Below are 12709 nucleotides of genomic sequence, written 5' to 3' on the forward strand. Positions count from 1 at the left end.
AACTTGCAGTTCAGTGGGACCTTTGCCTTATTCCTAGTAAGTGTGTGTCCCATTTCAGACCCCCAGCCCTGCAGTGTCCATTGGTGCAGAATGGGAAGCACAAAGTTCCCCTGGGCTGCTGGTGGTGATCATTAAGTAGTGCTTTTCTTGCCTCCAGCCCTAGGCGCCTAAGCCCATATGTCCTCCTTCTCGGGATCCCACTGCCATCTAGAGGCCTCTGATTTATAAGTGTACTGTGTTGTGGAGTATGACCATCCTTTCAGTGTCTGGCAAGCTCGTGCTTCAGTGTGCCATGAAAAGGCTGGCCCCTGCGTTCAGTGGGATGGGCCTCCATTGGGTGGTGTGATATGTGATGTGACCATTGAATCCCATCAACGGGCCCACGCTCGACATCCTTCACTGTCAAGTGCATCCCCTGGTCAGATGTGATGATGTATGGGGTCCATCAGGCTGATAATTCTGGGTGGACTCTCGGTGATGCAGGCTGGCGGATTTTGTCTGCTTTGTGTTCAGTGTCTCTTTTGGTGAGAAATGTTCCAGTGGGGGTTAACAAGTGATACAGGAATCTTCACTCTGTGCCTACTCCCGAATTTCTACCCACATGGCCTTTATCCAGATCTTCTTCCTCATCTTCCAGTTCTTTCCATTTCAGTACCTTGACCATACAACCAGGCCGTTGGCCACTGCCCACACATCTGCATGCATTTCAGATCAAGCTACCCAGCGTCATAAACTGGTGTCCTGCCCACAGCTCCACCTGCTGGGGAGATTTTCCTTTCCACTGTCTTTGAGGCCCATCCCGAATACTGCTGCAGCACACACAGTCCATTTTTGACTAACACCCATGTGCTGAGCTGATCCATCAGAAAAACCAAGCTCAGGCTTTCCTTCCTCCTCCCCCTGGGTGTATGAGTCTGCTGCCTGTGCCACCTAGGCACACAGGGGAGGGGCACAGAAGCCCTTGGGTGTGACTTGGAGGTCTGGGCTTCCTGCTCACGGGCTCACTTGTGTCCAGTGGTTCTACTCTGGCTCAATCTTGAATGTCCCATTTCTGTTTTATGGTCGACTGCTGCTAGTTTGAATTAATAACTTGACTGACAGAACTTAGCTCATTCTGGGGAGCTTTGCATGCCTGGACCCCTGGTTCTCTATGATCCCTACCAGGTCTTGGTAATACAGTGCATTTAATACTCTGATGTGAGGGCCTTGCATTTGGTTCTCCTGCTGGAGCTTGCCACGAACTCCGTATTGTCCTGTTTTCCTTATTTTTTAAATTTTTCTTTTATTTATTTTTTTGAGTTTCAGGGCATTTATTTTGTAAGGAACATGTTTGAAAAGGAGCATTTTAATTATCCTGTAAATGTTTTTAACTCAGCAATAATGTTTACATAGCTAGTAATAATGGCATCTCAGGCATGGTGAGTTTTACTGTTAAGTTTTTTGTTTTTTGTTTTTTAATATACTTTAAGTTCTAGGGTACATGTGTACAACGTGCAGGTTTGTTACATAGGTATACATTTGCCATGTTGGTTTGCTGCACCCATCAACTCGTCATTTACATTAGGTATTTCTCCTAATGCTATCCCTCCCCCAGCCCCCCATCCCCTGACAGGCCCTGGTGCGTGATGTTCCCCACCCTGTGTCCAAGTGTTCTCGTTGTTCAGTTCCCACCTGTGAGTGAGAACATGCAGTGTTTGGTTTTCTGTCCTTTTGATAGTTTGCTGAGGATGGTTTTCAGCTTCATCCATATCCCTGCAAAGGACATGAACTCATCCTTTTTTATGGCTGCATAGTATTCCATGGTTTATATGTGCCACATTTTCTTTTTCTTTTTTTTTTTTAGATGGAGTCTTGCTCTGTCACCCAGGCTGGAGTGCAGTGGCACAATCTCCGCTCACTGCAAGCTCTGCCTCCTGGGTTCACGCCATTCTCCTGTCTCAGCCTCCCAAGTAGTTGGGACTACAGGTGCCCACCACCACGCCCGGCTAATTTTTGTATTTTTAGTAAACATGGGGTTTCACCATGTTAGCCAGGATGGTCTTGATCTCCTGACCTTGTGATCTGCCCACCTCAGCCTCCCAAAGTGCTGGGATTACAGGTGTGAGCCACTGCGCCTGGCCACCATATTTTCTTAATCCAGTCTGTTTGTTGATGGACATTTGGATTGGTTCCAAGTCTTTGCTATTGTGAATAGTGCCGCAGTAAACATACGTGTGCATGTGTCTTTATAGTAGCTTGATTTATTATCATTTGGGTATATACCCAGTAATGGGATCACTGGGTCAAATGGTATTTCTAGTTCTAGATCCTTGAGGAATCGCCACACCGTCTTCCATAATGGTTGAACTAATTTACACTCCCACCAAAAGCGTAAAAGCATTCCTGTTTCTCCACACCCTCCCTAGCATCTGTTGTTTCCTGACTTTTTAATGATTGCCATTCTAACTGGTGTGAGATGGTATCTCATTGTGGTTTTGATTTGCATCTCTGATGACCAGTGATGATGAGCATTTTTTCATGTGTCTGTTGGCTGCATAAATGTCTTCTTTCGAGAGTGTCTGTTCATATACTTTGCCTACTTTTTGATGGCGGTTTGTTTTTTTCTTGTAAATTTGTTTAAGTTCTTTGTAGATTCTGGATACTAGTCCTTTGTCAGATGGGTAGATTGCAAACATTTTCTCCCATTCTGGAGGTTGCCTGTTCACTCTGATGGTAGTTTCTTTTGCCATGCAGAAGCTCTTTAGTTTAGTTAGATCTCATTTGTTTATTTTGGCTGTTGTTGCCATTGCTTTTGGTATTTTAGTCATGAAGTCCTTGCCTATGCCTATGTCCTGAATGGTTTGCTTAGGTTTTCTTCTGGGGTTTTTATGGTTTTAGGTCTAACATTTAAATCTTTAATCCATCTTGAATTAATTTTTGTATAAGGAGTAAGGAAGGCATCCAGTTTCAGATTTCTACATATGGCTAGCCAGTTTTCCCAGCACCATTTATTAAATAGGAAATCCTTTCCCCATTTCTTGTTTTTGTCAGGTTTGTCAAATATCAGATCGTTGTAGATGTGTGGTATTATTTTTGAGGCTTCTGTTCTGTTCCATTGGTCTCTGTGGTTTGGTACCAGTACCATGCTGTTTTGGTTACTGTAGCCTTGTAGTATAGTTCGAAGTCAGGTAGCGTGATACCACCAGCTTTGTTCTTTTTGCTTAGGATTGTCTTGGCAATGTGGGCTCTTTTTTGGTTCCATATGAACTTTAGTTTTTTCCAATTCTGTGAAGAAAGTCAGTGGTAGCTTGATGGTGATGGCATTGAATCTGTAAATTACCTTGGGCAGTATGGCCATTTTCACGATATTGATTCTTCCTATCCATGAGCATGGAATGTTCTTCCATTTGTTTGTGTCCTCTTTCATTTCGATGAGCAGTGGTTTTGTAGTTCTTGGTGAAGAGGTCCTTCACATCCCTTGTAAGTTGGATTCCTAGGTATTTTATTCTCTTTGTAGCAGTTGTGAATGGGAGCTCACTCATGATTTGGCTCTCTGTTTGTCTGTTATTGGTGTATAAGAATGCTTGTAATTTTTGCATATTGATTTTGTATCCTGAGACTTTGCTGAAGTTGCTTATCAGCTTGAGATTTTGGGCTGAGACGATGGGGTTTTCTAAATATATAATCATGTCCTCTGCAAACAGAGACAATTTGAGTTCCTCTTTTCCTAATTGAATACCCTTTATTTGTTTCTCTTGCCTGATTGCCATGGCCAGAACTTGCAACACTGTGTTGAATAGGAGTGGTGAGAGAGGGCATTCTTGTCTTGTGCCGGTTTTCAGAGGGAATGCTTCCAGTTTTTGCCCATTCATTATGATATTGACTGTGGGTTTGTCATAAATAGCTCTTATTTTTTTTGAGGTACGTTCCATCAGTACCTAGCTTATTGAGAGTTTTTAGCATGGAGGGCTGTTGAATTGTGTCAGGGGCCTTTTCTGCATCTGTTGAGGTATTCATGTGGTTTTTGTCGTTGGTTCTGTTTATGTGATGGATTACGTTTATTGATTTGTGTATGTTGAACCAGCCTTGCATCCCAGGGATGAAGCCCACTTGATCATGGTCTGTAAGCTTTTTGATGTGCTGCTGGATTTGGTTTGCCAGTATTTTATTGAGGATTTTTGCATCGATGTTCGTCAGGGATATTGGTAGAAAATTCTCTTTTTTTTGTTGTATCTCTGCCAGGCTTTGGTATCAGGATGATGCTGGCCTCATAAAATGAGTTAGGGAGGATTCCCTCTTTTTCTATTGATTGGAATAGTTTCAGAAGGAATGGTACCAGCTCCTCTTTGTACCTCTGGTAGAATTCAGCCTTGAATCTGTCTGGTCCTGGACCTCTTTTGGTTGGTAGGCTATTAATTATTGCCTCAATTTCAGAGCCTGTTATTGGTCTATTTGGGGATTGAACTTCTTTCTCGTTTAGTCTTGGGAGGGTGTATGTGTCCCGGAATTTATCCATTTCTTCTAGATTTTCTAGTTTATTTGCGTCGAGGTGTTTATAGTATTCTCTGATGGTAGTTTGTACTTATGTAGGATCGGTGGTGATATCCACTTTATCATTTTTTTATTGTGTCTATTTGATTCTTCTCTCTTGTCTTCTTTATTAGTCTTGCTAGTGGTCTATCAATTTTGTTGATCTTTTCAGAAAACCAGCTCCTGGATTCGTTTTCTGTAGGCTTTTTTGTATCTCTATCTCCTTCAGTTCTGCTCTGATCTTAGTTATTTCTTGCCTTTTGCTAGCTTTTGAATTTGTTTGCTCTTGCTTCTCTAGTTCTTTTTAGGGTGTCGATTTTAGATCCTTCCTGCTTTCTCTTGTGGGCATTTAGTGCTATAAATTTCCCTCTACACACTGCTTTAAATGTGTCCCAGAGATTCTGGTATGTTGTGTCTTTGTTCTCATTGGTTTCAAAGAACATCTTTATTTCTGCCTTCATTTCGTTATTTACCCAGTGCTGATTCAGGAGCAGGTTGTTCAGTTTCCAGGTAGTTGTGTGGTTTTGAGTGAGTTTCTTAATCCTGAGTTCTAGTTTGATTGCACTGTGGTCTGAGAGACAATTTGTTGTGATTTCTGTTCTTTTACATTTGCTGAGGAGTGCTTTACTTCCAACTGTGTGGTCAATTTTAGAATAAGTGTGATGTGGTGCTGAGAAGAATGTACATTCTGTTGATTTGGGGTGGAGAGTTCTGTAGATGTCTATCAGGTCTGCCTGGTGCAGAGCTGAGTTCAAGTCCTGGATATCCTTGTTAACTTTCTGTCTCATTGATCTGTCTAATATTGACAGTGGGGTGTTAAAGTCTCCCATTATTATTGTGTGGGAGTCTAAATCTCTTTGTAGGTCTCTAAGAACTTGCTTTATGAATCTGTTTATGAATCTGGGTGCTCCCGTATTGGGTGCATATATATTTAGGATAGGTAGCTCTTCTTGTTGAACTGATCCCTTTACCATTATGTAATGGCCTTCTTTCTCTCTTTTGATCTTTGTTGGTTTAAAGTCTATTTTATAGGAGACTAGGATTGCAACCCCTGTTTTTTTTTTTTTTTTTTTTTTCTTTCTTTCCATATGCTTGGTAGATCTTTCTCCATCCTTTTATTTTGAGCTTATGTGTGTCTCTGCACATGAGATGGGTCTCCTGAATACAGCACACTGATGGGTGTTGACTCTTTATCCAATTTGCCAGTCTGTGTCTTTTAATTGGAGCATTTAGCCCATTTACATTTAAGGTTAATATTGTTATGTGTGAGATTAATCCTGTCATTATGATGTTAGATGGTTATTTTGCCTGTTAATTGATGCAGTTTCTTCATAGTATTGAGGGTCTTTACAATTTGTCATATTTCTGCAGTGGCTGGTACCGGTTGTTCCTTTTCATGTTTAATGCTTTCTTCAGGAGCTCTTGTAAAGCAGGCCTGGTGGTGACAAAATCTTTCAGCATTTGCTTGTCTGTAAAGGATTTTATTTCTCCTTCACTTATGAAACTTAGCTTGGCTGGATATGAAATTCTGGGTCGAAAATTCTTTTCTTTAAGAATGTTGAATATTGGCCCCCGCTCTCTTCTGACCTGTAAGGTTTCTGCCAAAAGATCCACTGTTAGTCTGATGGGCGTCCCTGTGTGGGTAACCCAACCTTTCTCTCTGGCTGCCTTTAACATTTTTTCCTTCATTTCACCCTTGGTTAATCTGACCATTGTGTGTCTTGGAGTTGCTCATATCGAGGAATATCTTTGTGGTATTCTCTATGTTTCCTGAATTTGAATATTGGCCTGCCTTGCTAGGTTGGGGAAGTTCTCCTGGATAATATCCTGAAGAGTGTTTTCCAACTTGCTTCCATTCTCCCCGTTACGTTCAGGTACACCAATCAAACGTAGATTTGGTCTTTTCACATAGTCTCATATTTCTTGGAGGCTTTGTTCGTGTCTTTTTACTCTTTTTTCTCTAAACTTGTCTCCTCACTTTATTTCATTAATTTGATCTTCAATCACTGATATCCTTTCTTTCACTTGATCGAATCGGCTATTGAAGCTTGTGCATGCATCATGAAGTTCTCGTGCCACAGTTTTCAGCTCCATCAGGTCATTTAAGGTCTTCTCTGCACTGTTTATTCTAGTTAGTCATTCGTCTAACCTTTTTTCAAGGTTTTTAGCTTCCTTGTGATGGCTTAGAACATGTACCTTTGGTCGGAGAATTTCGTTATTACTGACCTTCTGAAGCCTACTTCTGTCAGCTCGTCAAAGTCATTCTCTGTCTAGCTTTGTTCCATTGCTGGTGAGGAGCTGCGATCCTTTGGAGCAGAAGACATGCTCTGTTTTTAGAATTTTCGGCTTTTCTGCTCTGGTTTCTCCCTGTCTTTGTGGTTTTATCTACCTTTGGTCTTTGATATTGGTGACCTACAGATGGGGTTTTGGTGTGGATGTCCTTTTTGTTGATGTTGATGCTATTCCTTTCTGTTTGTTAGTTTTCCTTCTAACAGGTCCCTCAGCTGCAGATCTGTTGGAGTTTGCTGGAGGTCCACTCCACACCCTCTTTGCCTGGTTATCACCAGCGGAGGCTGCAGAACAGCAAATATTGCAGAACGGCAAATATTGCTGCCTGATCCTTCCTCTGGAAGCTTTGTCTCAGAGGGACACCTGCCTGTATGAGTTGTCTGTCAGCCCCTACTTGGAGGTGTCTCCCAGTTAGGGTACACGGTGGTCAGGGGCCTACTTGAGGAGGCAGTCTGTCCGTTCTCAGAGCTCAAATGCCATGCTGGGAGAACCACTGCTCTCTTCAGAGCTGTTAGACAGGGATGTTTAAGTCTGCAGAAGTTTCTGCTGCCTTTTGTTCAGTTATGCCCTGCCCATGGAGGTGGAGTCTAGAGAGGCAGTAGGCCTTGCTGAGCTGCAATGGGCTTTGCCTAGTTTGAGCTTCTGGCCGCTTTGTTTACCTACTCAAGCCTTAGCAATGGCGGACGCCCCTCCCCGTGCCAGGCTGCTGCCTTGCAGGTTGATCTCAGACTGCTGCACTAGCAGTGAGCAAGGCTCCGTGGGTGTGGGACCTGCTGAGCCAGGGAGAGAATCTCCTGGTCTGCTGGTTGCTAAGACCATGGGAAAAGTGCAATATTTGGATGGGAGTGTCCTGAGTGGGAGTGTCCTGGGTGGGAGTATCCCGTTTTTCCAGGTACAGTCTGTCATGGCTTCCCTTGGCTAGGAGAAAGAAATCCCCCAACCCCTTGCATTTCCTGGGTGAAGTGATGCACTGCCCTGCTTTGACTTGCCCTCTGGGGGCTACACCCACTGTCCAACCAGTCTCAATGAGAGGAACCAGGTACCTCAGTTGGAAATGCAGAAATCACCTGTCTTCTGCGTCGATCACACTGGAAGCTGTAGACCAGAGCTGTTCCTATTCGGCCATCTTGGAACAGAACTTATTTTTATTTTTTACCACCAATATCTCTGCACCATCTGGGGTCTGCTGGATCATACAGTCTTAGCAGCCAGGCTGCTTGCACCACAGCCTAGACCTGCTGAGGGGTCCTTTCTTTCTCTGAGCCCCACTCAAAGCTGGCAGCTGCTGTGTCATGCAGTCTGTGGACCAGAGCCATATCCCAGGTGTATTGCCCCCACAACCCAACCTAATCGGCACTGGATTGGGGGATGCAAGATATAGCAAATTGTCTTTTCCTTAGAAGGAGATATCCCAGCATGCCCCTGACCTCTGGGTCCCTCCAAACTTCACCACAGCTCCCAGACCCAGAATCTTCAGAGGGCTTATCTGCCACCTCTGGAGCATATGTGTCTTACCAAGACCTCCTATGTGCTAGCCACCCTGTGCTTGTTCTGTCCAGTCAGCGTGGCAGTGTTGCTCTCTTTCCTCTCTTAGGCCCAACACTGTCACAGCTAGGTTGTTGCTGGGATTCGTATTTTGTTATCGACTTAGCATCCAGAAAGAAGAGTTGCATGTAATGCCTGTAGGGGGAGGGTGCCTGCTGCCCTGTAGGGGAGAGGCCTCTGCAGCATCTTCCAGCTCAGCCAAGTGCAAGCCCAGAGGGTCCCAACTGGGGGACTTGCAGGTAGGTTGTTTGGACTCAACAATATCATAGGCATTCATCTAGAATTCCTCATCCCAGTTTTCAGAATGTCGGGTTTTCTCTCTCAGGGCCCAGACCTGCATACTTCACCTGCCTTGGCTGAGATTTAAACATTTCCAGCTCTTAACTCTCACAATTAGACCTTGGAAATTGGAAACCCACAGCTTTCCATTGTGTCTAACCATCCAGTTCAGGTGGTGGCGAAGACTGCTTTGTACCCACTAGGAAGGCCCTGTTGCTCTCACACTTAGCTGGTAACTGCTTGTTAACTGCAGTTCAGTCTCCCATTATCCTTATGCAGGGCATTAGTGTGACTTTAGCAGTGACTAGCCAACTCCACTGCTTTTCTGGCGTTTTTCCGCTGAATCTGCATTATTGCCTTGGACATGAAGCATATCCCTTCATTTGGACATTTTCCAGGTCACCATCAGTGTAATCTTTAGCAATTGAGCCATGACCTGTGCCAGGGACTACCCTCCTATCAGTTAGGATAGCATCCTCAACTGCAGAGTTGTCTGTGAGCATGTACCAGACCCCCCATCCCACCACCTGCTTTCTCAGATCATTCTCAGGGCCACTTGGGTTAGTCTGAGTCTGAGCAACAGACACCAAGATGGGATCACAGTTACAGGATTTGATTAAGGATACCACCCACCTATGTGAAAGAAAAGGGGGTAGAGAGACTACTGGGGAGGCTGAGAGAGGCATCAAACCACAGTGCAAACCTGACCCTTGCAGTGGGGAGGAGAGGGGGTTGGGGTGTGAGCAAGCTCTCCTGGTCTGCCATGAGGTCTAAGGGAGATTCAGCAGAGCCGTCAGGGAATTCTTGTCTTTAATTCATCTTTGTCAACTTTTCTCAGTTATTTCGTCCTGCTTTCTTGCTGCAGACTAGTTTTGTCATTCCCCATTTCATGTGGTAGGAGTTACCCATTTCCGTAGTTGAAGAGAGCAGTCAGACCAAGCTGGATAGCATAGTCCCACCTCCCAATTCCTAGGGAAGGACCGTGGCCCAGTTTCAGCCATGTCTGGGATCTAGTTCACAGCTACGGGAACCAGGTTGTCTCTCTCTAAATTGAGATATTTGCCAGAAAAGCCGGACAAACTACAGACCTAACACTAATAAACACTTTATATAACCTCTAATAGTCCTAAACATTTCATTAGCAATCATTGTTTTATTCTTCACAGACAGACTTCGAAGAATGATTCAGATGGGTCATAGTTCTTCCAATAAAGGAATCGAGACGTACTTAAGTATTCTGTTGGTGACTAACTGGATTAGTTCGTTAAATGTTTGTTTTTGTAATTGCAAAGTATTTTCAAGGGTAATCACTGATCCAGCATTTTTTCCTTTGACTCTTCCTTGCTCTTCAATTTATTCAAAGCTGAATTAGTGTTAGAGAAGATAAAAACTGTCTGGGAGAAGAATACATTTGTTAGAGTACCGCTATGCTTTGGATGTGGTTTGTCTCCATCAAAACTGATACTGAAATTTGATCCCCCAGTGTGGCGACGTTGGGAGGTGTGGCCTAGTGGAAACCCTTATGAATAGATCAGTGCTTTCCCTGTGTGGTAAGTTCTCACTCTTGTGGGGATGGATTACTTCCTGTGAGAGTGGGTTGTTAAAAAGAGTCTGGCTTCCTTGGTTTCTGTTTCTTCTCTCACCGTGTGATCTCTTTGCGTACACCCACTGTCCTCCTATTTTCTAGGAGTGGAAGCAGCCTGAGGCCCTTACCAGGTGCAGCTGCCCAGAATCACAAGCCAAGTAAACCTCTTTTCTTTATGAACGACCCAGTCTCAGGTACTCTGTTATAGCACCACTAAACTAAGACAAGTAATTGGCACTGAATTTGAAAGCCATAAAAATCATTGCTACATGATTAGAACTTTAAAGAAGAGCTGCAAAGCCCTCTTTTCTGAAGTTGTAGACAGGTAGCATGGCCTCTGTCTGGTGTCTTTTGTATTTATACAGGCATAGGAGCTCCAAATAGAGGTTTAATGAACGTGAGAAATGAAGGCTGGGGATTAATTAGTCAAAGCTGAAATCCTGGAACAACAATGTGTGAAGTACCCCAAGGGAAGGCCAAAGAGAAATATATATGTAAATGTCTCTGGCTGTACAGTCAGCAAACATTTTTTGAATAATCAGGTTGTGTCGAGGACTGTTCAGGGCATGGTGGGGAACACAGAATTCATGGACTCAGTCCCAAATTCAGGCAGCTTGTAGTTCATCTGGGAAGAAGACAACTGTCAGTCCTGCCTCTGCCAGGCGTAGAGACTCCTGCAGTTTGCTTGGGATGGTAAATGGGGAAATGAATGAAGTGCCCACATATTTTCCCTTCCGAAGCCCTCTCAGAGCTCCCTGTTGTTCTAAAATAGAGTGTATTTATAGAAAATGTGAGGTATAGTGAAGCCAACAGGTTAGGAGACAATGCCATAGAAAAGATAGCTTGTTACCACAGTTCCCAAGAGGAGGGGTCACACCACACCACGCAGGGCCACATAGGAAGCCCAGCATCCCTCAGGAGGCAGAGCGGGAGGGGGAACTGTGGACCGGAGCCTTTTTTGTGGTTTCTGTGGGAAGCAGTGTACGAAGCAGGGGAAGCAGACTCAGGATTGGCGGGTTTGAAGTTTTGGTGGGCTGTCAGCTTGGGGGCTGTTTCTAGTTGTCTAGTAGTTTGGCCATGGGGTGATTTGCAGTGGGTAGTGGCTGGGAGTGTTAGAGCCTCATGGAGGAGGTGATAGGTATGTGGGCTGTGGATTGGTTGGTTTGCATTTGAAGAGGGCCCTCTTAGGTGAGTTGTTTTCCATCTATTGGAATTAGTAACCCTGGGAGGATGGCACCAAGCTATCCACCCCCATGATCCAGAAGCTTCCCACTAGGCCCCACTTTCAACACCTTAGATCACATTTCAACATGAGATTTGGAGGGGATAAACAAACTGTATCAATAATCTTGTGAAAATGAAAATATATTCCAGTCATTGAATTTTCTAGTATTGTATGAAGATGAGGCTGGTTGTATGATTAGGAGGTTTGAAAACTATAAACTTCTTAATAGAAAGTTGAGATTTTATTTACCATCTTTTTTTTTCTCACTGCAACCTCTGCCTCCTGGGTTCAAGTGATTCTCCTGCTTAAGCCTCCTGAGTAGCTGGGATTACAGGCACCCGCCACCATGCCTGGCTAATTTGTTTTTGTTTTTGTTTTTAGTAGAGACGAGGTTTCACTGTGTTCGTCAGGCTGGTTTCGAACTCCTGACCTCAAGTGATCCACCCACCTCAGCCTTCCAAAGTGCTGGGATTACAGGTGTGAGCCACTGAGCCCAGCCTATCATCTCTTTTTTGAAGAGAGGGGTGGGAGGGGTGAAAGGGATGCCTAGGATGTTGGAGAAGGCTTTCCTGAAGTGTCCGGTGATCCTTAACTCTTATTTAAGTCTGAGGCACTGGCGCTTGGGGAGATTTTGACAGGTGTTAACTGCCTGGCTGGCAGTTTCAACAGGGGAAAGCCTCCCTCCCCAGTGTTCATATTTGTAGATCTTTTCTCTTCAGATATTCCCCAGGAAGGAATGTTCCAGTCTTTTTGGATGGGAGTAAAAGCCAGGCTGCCTGTGTTCTAGGAGCCAAGTGGAACAAGGGGTCAGGGGAGCTGTCTCACCAGTCATTGTAGACTTTGATTTAATTTCCTGTTTCCAGTACATTTCCTCCCCCTACCTTTAGCTATGCCTGGAGTCCCAAGTTCAAATTCTTTAATTCACCTTTCTTTTCCAGAGAGTAAAACATCCTGGGTTGGGTGGAGGAGGGGCAGCCCAGGAAGGGAGAAGGCATTCTTAAATGGAGTTTTAAAAGCCACCCCTCCTGTTTTATCTCCCCTCAATTCCCGTTTTGCACTTACCTGGTGCCTCCTACTCCTGAGCCCTTTTGTAGGGAGGGGGAGGTTCTGTGGCTCAGGTGGGTTTACTTGCTTGGGATGGTAAATGGGGAAATTCACCTGCTGCCCCCAGTTAGCAGTCTAGGTGGACCACAATACCAGAGCTTTGTCTAGGTCCAGTTGCCTGCCACCCAGAAAGCCAATCACTGAGACAATGAGTGTTGTCAGGGAAGAAAGCT

At 44.4% G+C, this 12709-nt stretch overlaps 1 protein-coding gene across 9 annotated transcripts in view; it reads left to right on the forward strand.

The window, feature by feature from the left end:
• The window catches only part of WASF3 (WASP family member 3), a 133008-nt gene that overhangs the window by 73760 nt on the left and 46539 nt on the right, over positions 1-12709 (forward strand). For 2 of the 9 annotated variants that reach the window (XM_050766872.1, XM_050766874.1), the window contains one exon: positions 10310-10401. The exons of 6 other annotated variants lie outside the window; for them this stretch is intronic. The gene's annotated coding sequence lies outside the window, so the exon portion shown is untranslated. Of the gene's footprint in view, positions 1-7506; positions 10173-10309; positions 10402-12709 lie in introns of those variants that run through there. One more of the 9 variants, XM_050766875.1, reaches the window with a different exon arrangement.

This window comes from Macaca thibetana, chromosome 17 (genome assembly GCF_024542745.1).
Source record: "Macaca thibetana thibetana isolate TM-01 chromosome 17, ASM2454274v1, whole genome shotgun sequence".
Taxonomy (NCBI): domain Eukaryota; kingdom Metazoa; phylum Chordata; class Mammalia; order Primates; family Cercopithecidae; genus Macaca; species Macaca thibetana.